We start from the raw sequence: 15,498 nt of genomic DNA, 5'->3' as shown, positions 1-15,498 counted from the left end.
TGCAGCTCCAGGCCCAGAAAATCCTCGATATTCACGTCACAAATTATAAACACAATTTGAAATCTTCACCGTGGGGCAGGAGCCAAGCCCACACAACACCTGATTTTCATGAAAATGCACAGAAATAAAATTGCTCAGCGAATCAAATTTATCTGTTGCTCGTGTGTGGCGGTGACACCCAGCGCGGGGGGAAGTCTGTAGTAATGGAGGTAGGAAATTCCAGGTTTTAAATAGATTTTTTTTAAAAAAAAAAGACTGATGGAGAGGAAGCTTAAGTATTCTCAGTGCATTTCTGTGTTGTCAGGGGAGCTGTGGAGAAGAAATCCTAATGAGTGGGGTCACTTTGTAAAAGGAACCAGCATTAGAGTACATTACGTTCCTCCCCGGGGAACGGATTTAAGTGAGGTGGGGAAGCAAAAAATTACAAGATGTATTAGTTCTGTGCTCAGCTCCAACCCCCCTCGAAAACCCTGCAACCAACTGGGAATCTTTATAAAAAAAAGTTTATTAAGCTGCATCTTCAATTACTCCAGCAAAAAAAAAAAAAAAAGAGTCGAGATTATGCAGCCGCGGCCCCGATTCCATTAAGTGATTTCCCAAGGTCCCCCAAATTATTCCGGCGGGATTGAGCCAACAAATCCTTCAGGCAATCAATGGCCCAGTCAAAACATGCTGGTTGGCTTTGGGATGGGAGACATCATGTTTTGTCTAAAAAAGGGAAAAAGTGTCAAAATAGAAGCCTGAGCAGCTTTTCGTGGTGAGGCAGAGAAGGCACTGAGTGTTTCCTGAGGGTGCCTGGATTTCACTTCCTGCAAGGGGTTTTCCCCCTAAAAATGTCTTTTCTTCATGCAGGTTGGATCTAAGGGGTAATTAAAGGATGTGAAATGTATTTTATATGTAAAATAGGTGAAAAATCCAGCCAGAGCTTTCCAAGTTGCAAACTGCAAAATTAAAAAAAAAAAAGAAGGAAAGAAATAACCCTCAAAAAAACCCCTAAAAACAAAACAAAAAAAACCAACAAAAAACCCAAAAAAAACCCAAAACAAAAACAACAAACAACAACAACAAAAAACCACACATAAAAAAACCCCCATACAAAAAAAACCAAAAAACCTAAACACAAAAAAACCAAAACAAAACAAAACCAACAAACACAAACAAAACCGGAAAAAAAAAACAAAAAAAAACCCCACACAAAACAACCCACATACAAACAAACAAAAAACCCCAAACAAACAAAAAAAAAACCCCACACCAAAAAAACATATGCAAAAAAAACCAAAAAAAACCCCAAATAATAAAAAAATCCCAAACACAAAAAAACGCGAAACAAAACAAAACAAACAAAAAAAATCCAAAAAACCCCAAAAAAAAACCCCACACAAAAAACCCCAAATACAAACAAACCAAAAAAAAACCAGACAAACAAAAAAAAACCCCCACACAAAAAATCCCACATACAAAAAAACCCCAAAAAAACCCCCAAATAATAAAAAACCCCAAACACAAAAAAAAAACCTGAAACAAAAGAAACAAAAAAAAACCAAAAACCCCCACACACAAAAAACCCACATACAAACAAACCAAAAAAAACCCAAACAAACAAAAAAAACCCCAAACACAAAAAAAACCCCAAAACAAAACAAACCAACAAATAAAAACAAACCCCCAAAAAAACCCCACCAAAAACCAACCAACCAAAAAAACCCACTTAGATCTTTACATCTCATTCCTTTAAATCTTCTTTCCCCCAGATTAGATGGTTACATCTAATTCCTGGCAAATTATTCCCAAATATATTCTCAAGTCTCCTCCTCGCCCCTGGGATTGTGAACCTTGGTGACAACTCAACTTCTCCTGCCAAAACGAGAAAGTTGGTTTTTCTAACCCTTAAAAAAGACCAAAATTGGGCATTTCCAAACCAATCCCCCAAGAAAACCGTGCCAGGGCTTCCCCACCCTCCCAGGGAAGAGTTTCAGCCTAATATCTGAGGAGGAAATCAGATTAGAAGGTTCAAATGTATTATTTTGTATATGCATATAAAATATATAACTATACATAATACATAGTTATATATTTTATATATACATAAAAAATTTATTTTATATTTTATATATACATATGAAATTTTTTATATTATATATATGCATAAGAAATATATAACTATACATAACACATAGGTATATATTTTATATATGCATATTAAATTTGTTATATTTTATATATGCATATAAAATATATAACTATACATAACACATCTATATTTTATATATTTATATGAAATATATAACTATATATAATACATAGTTATATATTTTATATATGCATATAAAATTTATTTCATATTTTATATATACATATTTAATTTTTTATATTTTGTATATGCATATGAAATATATAACTATACATAATACATAGTTATATATTTTATATATTCATATAAAATTTATTCCATATTTTATATATGCATATGAAATATATAACTATACATAATACATAGTTATATGTTTTATATATGCATATAAAATCTATTTTATATTTTATATATGCATATTAAATTTGTTATATTTTATATATGCATATGAAATATATAACTATACATAATACATAGGTATATATTTTTATATGCATATAAAATTTATTCCATATTTTATATATACATATTAAATTTTTATATTTTATATATGCATATAAAATATATAACTATACATAACACATCTATATTTTATATATCCATATGAAATATATAACTATACATAATACATAGTTATATATTTTATATATGCATATAAAATTTATTTCATATTTTATATATGCATATAAAATATATAACTATACATAACACATCCATATTTTATATATCCTTAAAAAATATATAACTATACATAACACATCTATATTTTATATATCCATGTAAAATATATAACTATACATAATCCATAGTTATATTTATATATATGATTTTTCCCAGCAGGAAGTTCTTTTTAAAATTTGCAGGTGCAATAATCTCTGTACGTGAGATTTTTTTTTAAAATCTGGATTTAAAATCTGAGGTTTGGTTTTTTTTAAATCCAGATTCTTTAAATCTGCATCAAGAACACCCAGGTCACCTCAGTCAAAGTAAATTTTACAACACACATTTTACTATTTGGGGTTTTTTTTCCCCTTCCTTTACGTGGCATAAAGAAAATTACACTATTTCACCGTCAAATTTTATATCATTTAGGGCCAAAAAAGGGATTTTATGTGTTTTGAAAACACTGCCTTGCATCTTAAAGTAAAAATTTCAAGTCTTTTTTTAATCAATTCATTCTTATTTGTGTGACCAGGATTGTACCCACACGACACAAGAATAAGTTAAATTCCTGTAATTCAGTAAATTCCACGGAACTTTCATTTAGGGCAGCTTTTATTCACATTAAAAAAAAACAAACCCTGAACACCCATCTCAAGTGATTGAAATTCAGCAGAGTTTTAAGATCAAAATAAGCAGGATTTTGAAGGAATTTGCATTTATTTGAGTTACATAATTGGGTGGTTTGTTGGAGCTTAATGGAACAAACAGAGGCAGATCCTCTGATCACAAATATCCAACTGCAGCAACCTACAGCAGGGGTTTCCTGGGCGTTATAAATTCATTTTTCTGGCAGGCAGCATGTGCTGCTGAAGAAAAGGCAAACATCAGCTAAAGCTATGGTAATAAATTGTAAAAAAAATAAAATAAAATAAATAAAAGTAAAGTAAAATAAAATAAAAGTGAAATAAAATGAAATAAAATAAAAATAAAAGTAAAATAAAATAAAATAAAATGGAATAAAAGTTAAAAAAATAAAAGTAAAATAAAATAAAATAAAAGTTAAATAAAATAAAATAAAATAAAATGGAATAAAAGTTAAAAAAATAAAAGTAAAATAAAAGTAAAATAAAAATAAAAGTAAAATAAAAGTAAAATAAAAATAAAAAATAAAAGTAAAATAAAATAAAATAAAAGTTAAATAAAATAAAATAAAATAAAATAAAAGTGAAATAAAATGAAATAAAATAAAAGTAAAATAAAAATAAAAGTAAAATAAAAGTAAAATAAAAATAAAAGTAAAATAAAAATAAAAATAAAAGTAAAATAAAAATAAAAGTAAAATAAAAATAAAAGTAAAATAAAATTAAAGGAAAAGAAAAGAAAAGAAAAGAAAAGAAAAGAAAAGAAAAGAAAAGAAAAGAAAAGAAAAGAAAAGAAAGAAAAGAAAAGAAAAGAAAAGAAAAGAAAGAAAAGAAAAGAAAAGAAAAGAAAAATAAAAAAATAAAATAAAAGTAAAAAAATAAAATAAAAGTAAAGTAAAATAAAAAAATAAAATAAAATAAATAAAGCAAAATAAATGGATGCACACCTGCAATTTGTAGGGAGATAAACACCACAACTCGTCAGCACCACTGCTCCAAGAATTCCCCAGGAGTGGGCTGTTCAAAGTGATATTTTGAATTACAAGAGCTATAAAGGCTCAGGATAATGGTTCTCGTGTTTGAGCTCAGAACTCCAGTTCTGGACTGTGTTCCACTGCTCATTTGTAGAGAAAACGTGTTCAAAAAAGGTGCTGAGGCAGCAGAGAAGGCTCCTGGCTCTACATCTTCCTCCCCAATTGATAGTCTGAACAAAACCCTCCTAAATAATTATGAAATGCCGTTTTCGGGGGGCGTTTGGCGGCTGATTTAACCAAGGGTGATTTGCAAGGCAATCGCTTCTCCCCGGTGCCGTCGGAAAAACACACATAAAGCATCAGGAACCATCTCCAGCTAAAGCCTGGCTTAACACCCGGCAGTATTTCATGCTCTCAACTGGTTTATAGCCCAAAAATCGCGCACAAAAAGGCAACAACTCCTGCTTTCCTACGGCCCTGTCGTTAAGAACTTCAACCCTCTTGAGTTAATGCCCGGGGAGGATTTATAGACTTGTAACTTTTTGTAAGAGGCTGAGTAAATCCTGATTTAGGGGTCTCGCGGGATTTGCGTCTCTTCGGAGAGGCAGGAGGAGAATTTGGGTGGTTTTGTCATCGTATTTTCATATTTAGGTTCCACCATAAGACGACATTTCGGGCTGTTTTATTCCCCAAGTCACTTTAATCACGATAATGTTTGTGGCACGTTCCACCTAAATCAGATCCTGTTCAACCTGAACACAAACCCACCACGATTCTCAAGGAGCAGCTGCACCCACAGACACAGCACAAAGAAATTTGTGAGCCAATTCCTGCTAGATTTTGGGGTTTTTGGAGATGTGGGCAAGAGGTAGAGACCAAATGTGATTAAAGCCTCCGTTCCAACCGTCTCTGAAGGACATCTCCAGACCACAGCCAAAGGGAAAACACTTGATCTCACCAGAATAATGTTTTTGCTTCTGTGTTACACTTTATTCCTCTTCTTTCCCCTATCAAAGCAGGGAACGTGGGGTTTTATGTGGCACTTGTTATCACACAGCTTTTGAAGGAGCTTTGAACTGGAAGATTAAGAAGAGAAGAGTCTCCATGTGAACACACCAAGCATCTCAGTGCACTCTCCAAGATGGATCCAAGAGTGTTTATCCCACATCTGCGAGGAAACCTCGTCCTCTGTAGATACAGAAGAGCCCAAATGAATCCAAAACCTGAGCTACTGGTCCTGGTTTAGCCCAAATTCGGATGAAGAAGAGCTCAAACATCCTGGCTGTGATGGTCCTCCAACCATTGTCACCAAGGAAACAGGAGGGAGCACCCAGCCAGGACACAACACTCATCCAACAGTTCTGGTGGAGCATCACAAGCACCATGGAAAAAAACCCAGTAATTTGAAGTGTTTAGTTCATCTTGGACACTCAAAGAATCCCAGAATGGGTTGGCAGGATCTCTGGAGTTCACCTGGTCCAACCCCCCTGCTAAAGCAGCTTCACCCAGAGCAGGTGAAGGTCACATCCAGGAGGGTTCTGGGAAGCAATTCTTCCTTGGACATCAGGAGGAATTTCTTCACAGGAAGGGTGATTAGATATTGGCAGGGGCTGCCCAGGGAGGTTTGGAGTCCCCATCCCTGGAGGTGCCCAAGGAAGGCCTGGTCGTGGCACTCAGTGCTCTGGGCTGGAGGACAAGGTGGGCATCGGGCACAGGGGGGACTTCAGCATCTTTGAGGTCTTTTCCAACCTCAGGGATTCTGGGATTCTATGAACCAGGGAGAGTGGAAAGTGGACTTTGTACTTTGAGGGTTTCACCTAAAACTACTTATTTTCCAACCTGCAACATTTTCACAACTTGAGTTCCCTGAATCCCGTTTGCCACCTTCCTAAGGGGACAACAGGACAGGACAAGAGGGAATGGCCTCAAGCTGTGCCAGGAGAGATACAGTTTGGACATCAGGAGGAATTTCCTCATGGAAAGGGTGGTCAGGCCTTGGTAGGGGCTGCCCAGGGAGGTTTGGAGTGCCCAGCCCTGGAGGTGTCCAAGGAAGGCCTGGCCGTGGCACTCAGTGCTCTGGGCTGGGGGACAAGGTGGGCATCGGGCACAGATGATCCCAGAGCTCTTTTCCACCCTCAGTGACTCTGTGATCCCACAGTTTTGTACATCCCCAGAGAAGGAGACTCCACAACCCCTCCGGGCAGCTCTTCCAGCGCTTTGTCACGCTCAAACCAAGGAAGTTTTTCCTCCTATTCAGATGGAACTTGCCGTGTTTCCGTTTGTGGAATCGTTCCTTGTCCTGTCACTGGGCTCCACGGACAAGATTCCAGCCCCATCTCTGACACCTCCCCTCGGATACTGATGGACACTGATGAGATTCCCTTCTGGAAGCTGAAGAGCCTCAGCTCCCTCAGCCTTTCCTCCAAAGGAAGATGCTCCAGTCCCTTCACCATCTTGGCAGCCCTTCCACGGACCCGCTTTGGTCATTCCCTGTCTTTCCCGAACTGGGGAACAGCAACGTGATAATACAAAGCAAAAACAACAGGAAAAATCATTTCTCAATTAAGGAATGACTTACAATTAATAATTGACATTATTATCAGGCCCAGCAAGGTAAGTGAAGGCTCCATTCTCCAGTCAGAAATTGGACTTTGAAATTCAGAAATAGAAATGTAAGAACCAAACCCGAAAGATGCTCTGATGGGCCAAGAACTCTTGGTTTCTGTATCTCCAGAAACACAAAAATCCACTCTAAAGAAAGGAAAGATAAAACTCTGCTGCCCTCGAATTTTTTCATCCTCTGCAAATCCATTTTTTAATTAAGTTCAAGAGGAGAAAACTGTTCTTTTTACCATGTGGATTTATGACACGGGATTCTCGCCCTGCACAGCGTGACCCAGGCCAGCCACAATAACAAGATGGCTTAATTTAATTCTGAATCCAGAATCCCCCTCCTTTGTTTACTTCAAAATACCCATTTCTGTTCTTCTTGAAAAAACACCTGCAGGTGTTAATTAAGGAAAAAGCACCTTTTAATTCACAAACAACAGCAACACACTGAGATAAAGCTAAAAAAATATTAGTTTTGGGCTTTGATGGCCACTCCATGGTTTATTCTGCATTAATCAAGAGTCTATAAAACCTAAAATTGGCAAACAATAATATATTGAAAGACAGACAGAGAAATGGCATTTTCAGCCCTTATTTCCGGATATTGGAAATTTATTGCGCCATCGAAGCCTAAAACATTTTCCTTTTGCTATTTTTTCCAGGGAAATCATTACTTTGCCAGTTGTTTTATCTTTATTACAGTCTCCAAGCTGCACAATCTGATGGATCTGTGGCGTTCCAAGATAAACTCACTCAAGCCTCGAGCGTGAACCGTGTCATTTGTCATTGCCTCCAAGCAAGCAAAATCCAAGTATTTCCTGTTCCAAAGCCCCCACCAGCAGGAAAATCATCCCGTGCTCTTTGAATTATGGAAAAACCCAAGGAAGTATCACCTTTATGGCACCCAAAAACTTACTCCAAGCAGAGATAAAATACAAGATGTTTACACTGCAGAGGATTCATCAGGTTTTTTTTTTTTTGCTTCCTTGGACGCCGTCGAGTTCATGAATGATTTCTGACAGACTTGCACAACATCCCAAAATGTTTGGAACAATCCAGCTGCAATATTAATGAGGGAACAACGGCTCTGAGTGCTGAGTTTCAATATTTAATGAGCGCGAGGGCTGGACGTGCCGCGGAAAGGCGCGGCTGGGAAATCACGGGAGCTGCCAAGGGATTGGAAAAGACGTCAGGAAAACAACGGGAAGCTGCAGTGAGGCCTGAGAGGTGTGAAATGGGAGATCTCTCCTGTTTGGTTCTCATGGCTGATGGTTCACCCGACTGCAAAGGCAGAGAAATCACCTCGAGTTCACCCGATTCTGCAAAAATATAACTCAGGACAGGGACAGAGAAATGAATCATCTCAAAGGCGACGCCGTGTCCTTCACCAGAGTCTCAGGCAACTCCAGAAAGTTCTAAACTGAAGCGATTTTCTACCACTATTTACTCATTAAAAACATTATTCTCTTCTCCCGTAAGACTCTGCACACTGCAGGTGACAGGAGGCACTCCTGACATTACAGCAACCACATTCTTAATATCTGTCTTAAAATTCCGTTTCTGAACGTTTCAGATCGTGAAAATATTAACAGAAAATATCGTTTTTCTGCATCGTGGTGTAAAAAAGGACGTTTTGCCTTCGATTTTTTTCGTGCTCACATTGCTCAGCCTGGAGCAAAGGAGGCTCAGGGGGGACTTTCTGGCTCTGCTACTCCCTGACAGGAGGGGGGAGCGGGGGGCAGGTCAGGCTCTACTCCCAGGGAACAAGGGACAGGAGGAGAGGGAACGGCCCAGGAAAGGTTCAGGTTGGATATTGGGGAAAATTCCTTCATGGAAAGGGTGGTCAAGCATTGGAACAGGTGGAGTCCCCATCCCTGGAGGGATTTCAAATCCGTGTGGATGTGGCACTTGGGGACGTGGGTTAGTGGTGGCCTTGGCAGTGCTGGGGAATGGTTGGGCTCAATCCTAAGGGATTCCAATCAAAATTATTCCACAATTGTCAGCTCGAGCTTTAAAATCACGGAATATAAACTCAAAAAAGGAACAGGCAGATCCCCAGACCCAGATTTATCATCATTTCTTTAGTGCTTAATCCAAAGATGTTCAAATGTGACATGGGCCCAAATTCCTCCTCACTTTCTGCACCACCACAAGCACAACCAAAACTCGCTGACAAACTCATCCCAACTGGCCAAGAGCTCCATGACTATGGCAGGGAGAGGGAAGAGATCACCCTTGGGAGTATTCCTGCACCTCTTATGATGAAATTTAACAACTCCACTGCTTTATTCCACATCCACTTCTTCCTCAGGGTGACCGCCCCTCCTTAACATTTGCCACACGCACACAGAAATTCACACTTGGTTCCTTATAAATATTGCTGAAAACAAAGAAGTGAACATCCCATCACAGGCTCATCTTTGGTCAGCCCCAAACTATCTTACAGCTCTTCCATTGGTTTGGGACGTGTCCTAAAGCAGGAAAGAGGATGACAAGATATCAGGTGCTTTGCTTTATTCTTTTCTTTGGCAGAACTCCCACCTGGAGTTGTGTGTCCAGCTCTGGGATCCCCAACACAAGGAAGATGTTGAACTGTTGGAGCAACTCCAGAGGAGGCCTCGGAGCTGTTCCAAGGGTTGGAGCCCCTCTGCTCTGGAGCCAGGCTGGGAGAGCTGGGAATGTTCACCTGGAGAAGGGAAGGCCCCAGGGAGAGCTGAGAGCCCCTGGCAGGGCCTAAAGGGGCTCCAGGAGAGCTGGAGAGGGACTGGGGACAAGGTTTGGAGGGACAGGACACAGGGAATGGCTTCCCAATGCCAGAGGGCAGGGATGGATGGGATGTTGGGAAGGAATTCCTGCTGGGAGGGTGGGGAGAGCCTGGCCCAGGTTGCCCAGAGAAGCTGTGGCTGCCCCTGGATCCCTGGAAGTGTCCAAGGCCAGGTTGGAGCAACTTGGGATAGTGGGAGGTGTCCCTGCCCATGGTAGGGGGTTGGAACTCAATGATCTTTAACCCAAACCATTCTGTGATTCCATGAAGTTTGTTATCCAACCCCAGAAAACACTGGATAAAATACAATTTATCTGGGGTAAAACCATGTCCCACCTTGTCCCATGTAACCATTTCTTTCCAATGCCTGAAATTCCCCCCACCCCAAACTCCAGACTTGTCACACCACCCAAAGAGAGTCCAAGCAACACCTTTCAGCAGAAGACACTCATCCATCTCCCTTTTCCAGCTGCCTTCCAACCTCAGCAAAACATCTGCCAACTGAAAAATCCTTGCTAAAGGCCACGGGATTTTCTGTGCCAGTCCCCGATCAAAAGATCCAAGGCACTGATTTCAAAACTCAGTTACACACTCGAAATAATTGAATTTATCCACATTTATTTATGGACAGCTCGTGAACACTCAGGGCAACAAGGACACCGACTCTTGCCAGTGGTGGAGTTGGAGACATTTGGGTTGTGGGGGTGGTTTTGGTGTTGGAAGAGGGGGATGAGCAGAAGGGGGGCAGGTTTTTCGAGGAGATTTTATAATTACACTTCAGAAAGCTTTTCAATTATGTGCATACAGATCAGCATTTCTAGATAAAGACAAAACAGATGAGCAGATTTCTACCTTTATGCCCGAGGCACAAAAAGAACCCACGGCAGAAGAGCAAAACTGCTTTCCATCATTTGGGTGTGTATTTAGCCATCCACACAACTCCACTTGAAACTACTTCCCAACTTAACATCTCCCCTCTTGGGATCTGCAAAGGCAGTCACGGAATTACGACAACATTAATTATCCCTTAAAATGAAGCGACAGCTCCCACATTGTTTTATTATTGTCATTTTTAAATGTTTCTCTGCTGCCTCGACTCGTTTGCTACTTCTCAAAAGGAAAAGAGCTCGGCAGTTTGAAAGCAAAGGTTTCTTTAAAATTGCCTGGGGGGGGGAAAATAGTTTTTTTTTTTCCTCCTTCCTACCTGAATCCGAAATATGAAGCAATATTATTTTTGTGGATGCTCTCGCTTGGCTTCAAGCCATTTTCCCATCTCTCCTAGAAAATAACCTGATGGAGATGAAGCTCGGTGCAGCAGTTGGCAGTCGAGATGGCAGGTTTTAAAATGGGAAGTGAAAAATAATCCCTTGAAAATGGGGGTTTATAAAAGTAGGAGTGAATTACGGCGCCGCTTTCTCCGATTTCCACTTCCCATCTCCGAGATTCATCTCTCCACACCCTGAGAGCTCGGCATAATGGTTTTAATGGGGAATCAGAGCAGTGACAGAAATCTTGGGAGAGCGACTCTGCCACTGCCAAATGCCTTTTTTCCTTCGCTGAAAACGCCGAGGGAAGTTGAACAGGTTTCTAAGACACTTTTGATATTTCCCAACCTCATTTTTATGCTTCCTTGGCATTTTGCAGGTAAAAAGCCCACACTAAACTTCCCTGGCTGTAAAAGGCGTCAGCTACAACAGGACTCATTTTTTTGTTAAATCTCTCCTCAAACCCAAAATTCCTTCACACTTAATCTTGGCTTCTCCCCTCACCTGCAGAGGGACAGTCTGACCCTCCTCATTCCCTCTTTTCCCGCGACAGAGCACCGTTATTCCATAATCCTTCGGACCTCAGGAATATCATGGCTGTTGAAGGATAAATCCACTATTAATCTTTAGCTCTGTGTGAGATCAGACGAGGGGGGAAAAAATGGTTTGAGGGGAGGCACGACTGGGAAGGGGGAATGGGAGGAATAAAACCTGGGGAAGTGATGCCAAAACTCGCTGCTGCTCCACGTTTGCCAACCCTGAGGCTGAAGATAACCAAAAGAAACAGGTTATACACAAGAAACTTGAATCTGGATAACCAAAAGAAATAGGTTATACACAGTAAACTTGAATCAGGGACTATCCTGAGCTGGAGGGGAACTCCTAAAAATCATGGAGTCCAATCCCTGGAATGCTTTGGTTTGTAAATGAAGAGCCCTCAGCAGGGCCTGGCATTTCCTGATTCACTCCAGAAAATACACTCTGATACCTGATCCTAATTCCAGAAAAGCCTTCCCTGCAGTCTCAGTTACTTTTTTAGCTCCTCCCTGAAGTCTCAATTACTATTTTAAGTCCCCTTTCTACCACCTGAAGCTCTTCAGATGTGCAAGAAGGGATTCATGCACATGGACATGTCACCTTAGGGTCACATCAGTCTTTCTCTCCAGTTTCTGTGCAGTTTCTGACTTCCCCTCCCTGTTTATCACTATCAAATATCCCAGTTTCACTCTCTCAAATCAATAACCAGTTGGAGTTTTTTTTTCTGAAACACTGAATACATACCAGGAAAAGGTCAAGATTCCCAGCGTTTGTGGAAGACAAGTCACACTGGATAAAGGTGTCTGAAAAAAGATGGAATAACTATCCAGAGCCTTGAGAAATGTGGCAGTACCACAGAATCATGGAATGGTTGGGGTTGGAAGGGAACTTAAAGATCATCTCCAAGCCCCCTGCCACGGGCAGGGACACCCTCCACTATTCCAGGTTGCTCCAACCTGGCCTTGGACACTTCCAGGGATCCAGGGGCAGCCACAAGAACAACAAGAGTAATGAAGATAATTCCCTCTAAAAGCAGCTTTTCTCAGTTATATTTTCCAATATTGACTCTCCCTCTGCAATGTCTCCTTTCCCCTACAAGGTTTCCATGAAGTCTGGCCAGAGTAGTCCAGCTCTGGTGCAACTCTGTCAATCCTTCCCTTGCTAAAGGTGATGATCCCTTGGGTAATTTCCAGTTAATTTGTTTAAAAAAAAAAAAAAAGATTAAACTCTTATTCCTGACCAGCCAAAACAACTACAATCACTGTTACTCCTTCAGAGTATTCCCAGCTTTCTGCCCTGCTGTCAGCAGCAGAGAAATGTAGTTTTCCAGCCCGTTTTCACTCTTAATCCGAACACTATCGAGCGGCAGAAAACCAGATAACAACTATTCCCAAAAAAAAAGGAGCTTTTTGTCCCCCTATGAGGACAATCCTACAAAAAAAAGCAGGTTTCCCAATTCAACACAGCTGGAAAACCATCATCACTCAGGAAGAAAATAATCCTTTCAGGGGTTTCCTCACAACTGCACCACCCACACGGAACTGAGATGCATTAATATGCTCTTCATAACTTCAGCTCGCTAAAATACAGAATGAATCTCATAAATAAATCAATCCTTTGATTTTCTTTCCCCCCCCCCCTTGTTCTCCTATGCCAGGAAACCAGAATAAACATGCCATTAAACCAGAAATCAATGGGAAGTTTTAAAACACACACTTGCACAGGAAAGGTCAGGCCCCCGGTATCGATTTCAATGTTGCAATTTTGGTGTGCAGCAGCTTCCCGGAGGTTCCTCTCTGATCCTGCTCTTCCTTCTTCTCCCACTTTATGTTCCCCACCGGTGGATTTGTTGTTCTCTTCTGCACAAGTCTACTCCAAGTTTACTGAGAGCTTGTTAGGTGTGTAAGGCAGCTCTTGGATGCATCAGAGTATCAATTCAACCACCAGGTGATGAGCAGTTATTTACAGACCCCCCCCTCCAGCACAACAGCAAAATAACCCGTGAAAAATTAACTGCTGCAATCTAAAAACCTGCTCCTGGAAGCCACCTCAGGGCAGGGTGCAAACAAAAGCTGAGTTAGTTTAGAAGTTGAGACAGTTTGTCTAAAACAGAGGAGGGGGGGGTTGGAAATACAGAGGTTGCAAGAAGTTTTTAATGATGGAGAAACTGTCACCTCGTGTGGAGCCCAGAGAGCCCCGTGGGACAGACTCCAGCAATTCATCCCCAGGGAATGGCTGGAAATCTGTCTCTGCACTGTTCAAGGAAAGCATTTCTCAGGTGCTTTGCAAGAGAAAAGTTACTAAAGAGTAACCCAAGAGAGATCAAAAGCCATCCCGGAATCACAGGATGGGTTGAAAGATCATCTGGTTCCAACTCCACTAGCCCAGGTTGATCCAACCCGGCCTTGGACACTTCCAGGGATCCAGGGGCAGCCACAGCTTCTCTGGGAAATCCATTCCAGCCCCTCCCCACCCTCCAGCCAGCAATTCCTTCCCCATAGTCCAGCTAATATTCCACTGGGAAGCCATTCCCTGTGTCCTGTCCCTCCATCCCTTGTCCCCAGTCCCTCTCCAGCTCTCCTGGAGCCCCTTCAGGCCCTGCAAGGGGCTCTCAGCTCTCCCTGGAGCCTTCCCTTCTCCAGGGGAACATTCCCAGCTTTCCCAGCCTGGCTCCAGGGCAGAGGGAATCCAGCCCTTGGAGCAGCTCCAACAGCTCTGTGTCTTTGTTGTTCTAATGGGCTTTTTGGTGACCACACCAGAAAATAGGGAGAAGCCACTACAGGGAAGGGATAATGGAGATCCCACCAGGCAGTGACTAGAAGACCCAGAAAGCTGGACAAGGGCTGAATAAGAATACAAATTATTATTATTATTATTATTATTATTATTATTAATAAAAAAAAGTAGGTTTGTACGTACGGTACAAGGTAGTTCAGGGACACTGAAACACTCCCAAGGCTGCAGGGAAGAGTTTTCTTCTGGATCTGCTGGTTAAATCCCTAATTTCCAGACATCCACCACTTCCCATCCCCTGAGAGCGACCACCCCTCAGTTCCCTTCACAAGAGATTCTGGTGACTCTGGAAAAGAAACTGTTCCTTTTACAGCTTCAGGTGAAGTCACCTGGAGAAGTTCAGGCACGTTCCTCCAATCAAATTAACCCATTCCCAAGATTTTAATTTTAAATAAGTTAATCTTGCAGGCTTGGGACTGTCTACGCAGACATATTTAAATATTTAAGAAATATTTAAGGTGCTTTATCACTTCTAATCCTTCTTAATAAGATTTTAAGCAAAATTGCACCAATTCTCAGTGCTGGGCCTGGTAATTTTCTGCCTCAAAGACCTGGCAAAAGAGTCACTGAAGGGCCATCAAACCAAACCAAAGTCTTTTTTTTAAGCCTTTCCCTGCCTTAAAATCTCTGTTTACAGTAGGAGTTTTCCTCTAAGGAATTAATGTTGGAGTCACAGGAGATGGGATACAGGAAAAGCCAAGTTCAAGGAAGCAGGGAATGGTATTATCTGGGTCTCTTGGGACAAAACGCTCAGCAAAAGAAATAAGAGGGAAATTTCCCTGATTTTCAAGGGTGGGGGAAAAAAAAGAAGGCAAGTCATCGTTCCTGAATGTCCAATTTCCATGGGAAATCACATCCATCACTTGCTTTGGAGCCTGTGTATTTTCCTGGAGGAATCCAGAAGTCTGAGGAGGGTGGAAGTTGCTATAATTTGGTCGTTATGCCGACGGTGGAAGTTGTTCATTTTGCTTTTACAGAACACCTTTTCCTCTGTGCAGGAGGAAAATATTTCTATATATATATAATTCTTTTTTTAAATATATATATTTCTTTTTGTTTATATATTTATATATATTTTATATATCTATTTATAAATATATACATATATAAATTATCC

At 40.6% G+C, this 15,498-nt stretch overlaps 1 protein-coding gene across 5 annotated transcripts in view; it reads right to left on the bottom strand.

Annotated features, from left to right (window-relative positions):
* CHCHD3 (coiled-coil-helix-coiled-coil-helix domain containing 3) overlaps nucleotides 1-15,498 on the bottom strand; it is a 139,919-nt gene that overhangs the window by 97,201 nt on the left and 27,220 nt on the right. The gene's annotated exons all lie outside the window — the stretch shown is intronic.

This window comes from Pipra filicauda, unplaced genomic scaffold, assembly GCF_003945595.2.
Source record: "Pipra filicauda isolate LSUMZ 115617 unplaced genomic scaffold, ASM394559v2 scaffold717_size297095_pilon, whole genome shotgun sequence".
Classification (NCBI taxonomy): Eukaryota; Metazoa; Chordata; class Aves; order Passeriformes; family Pipridae; genus Pipra; species Pipra filicauda.
Note: the sequence above shows the minus strand (reverse complement) of the source record. Positions and strands in the feature narration are given on the sequence as shown.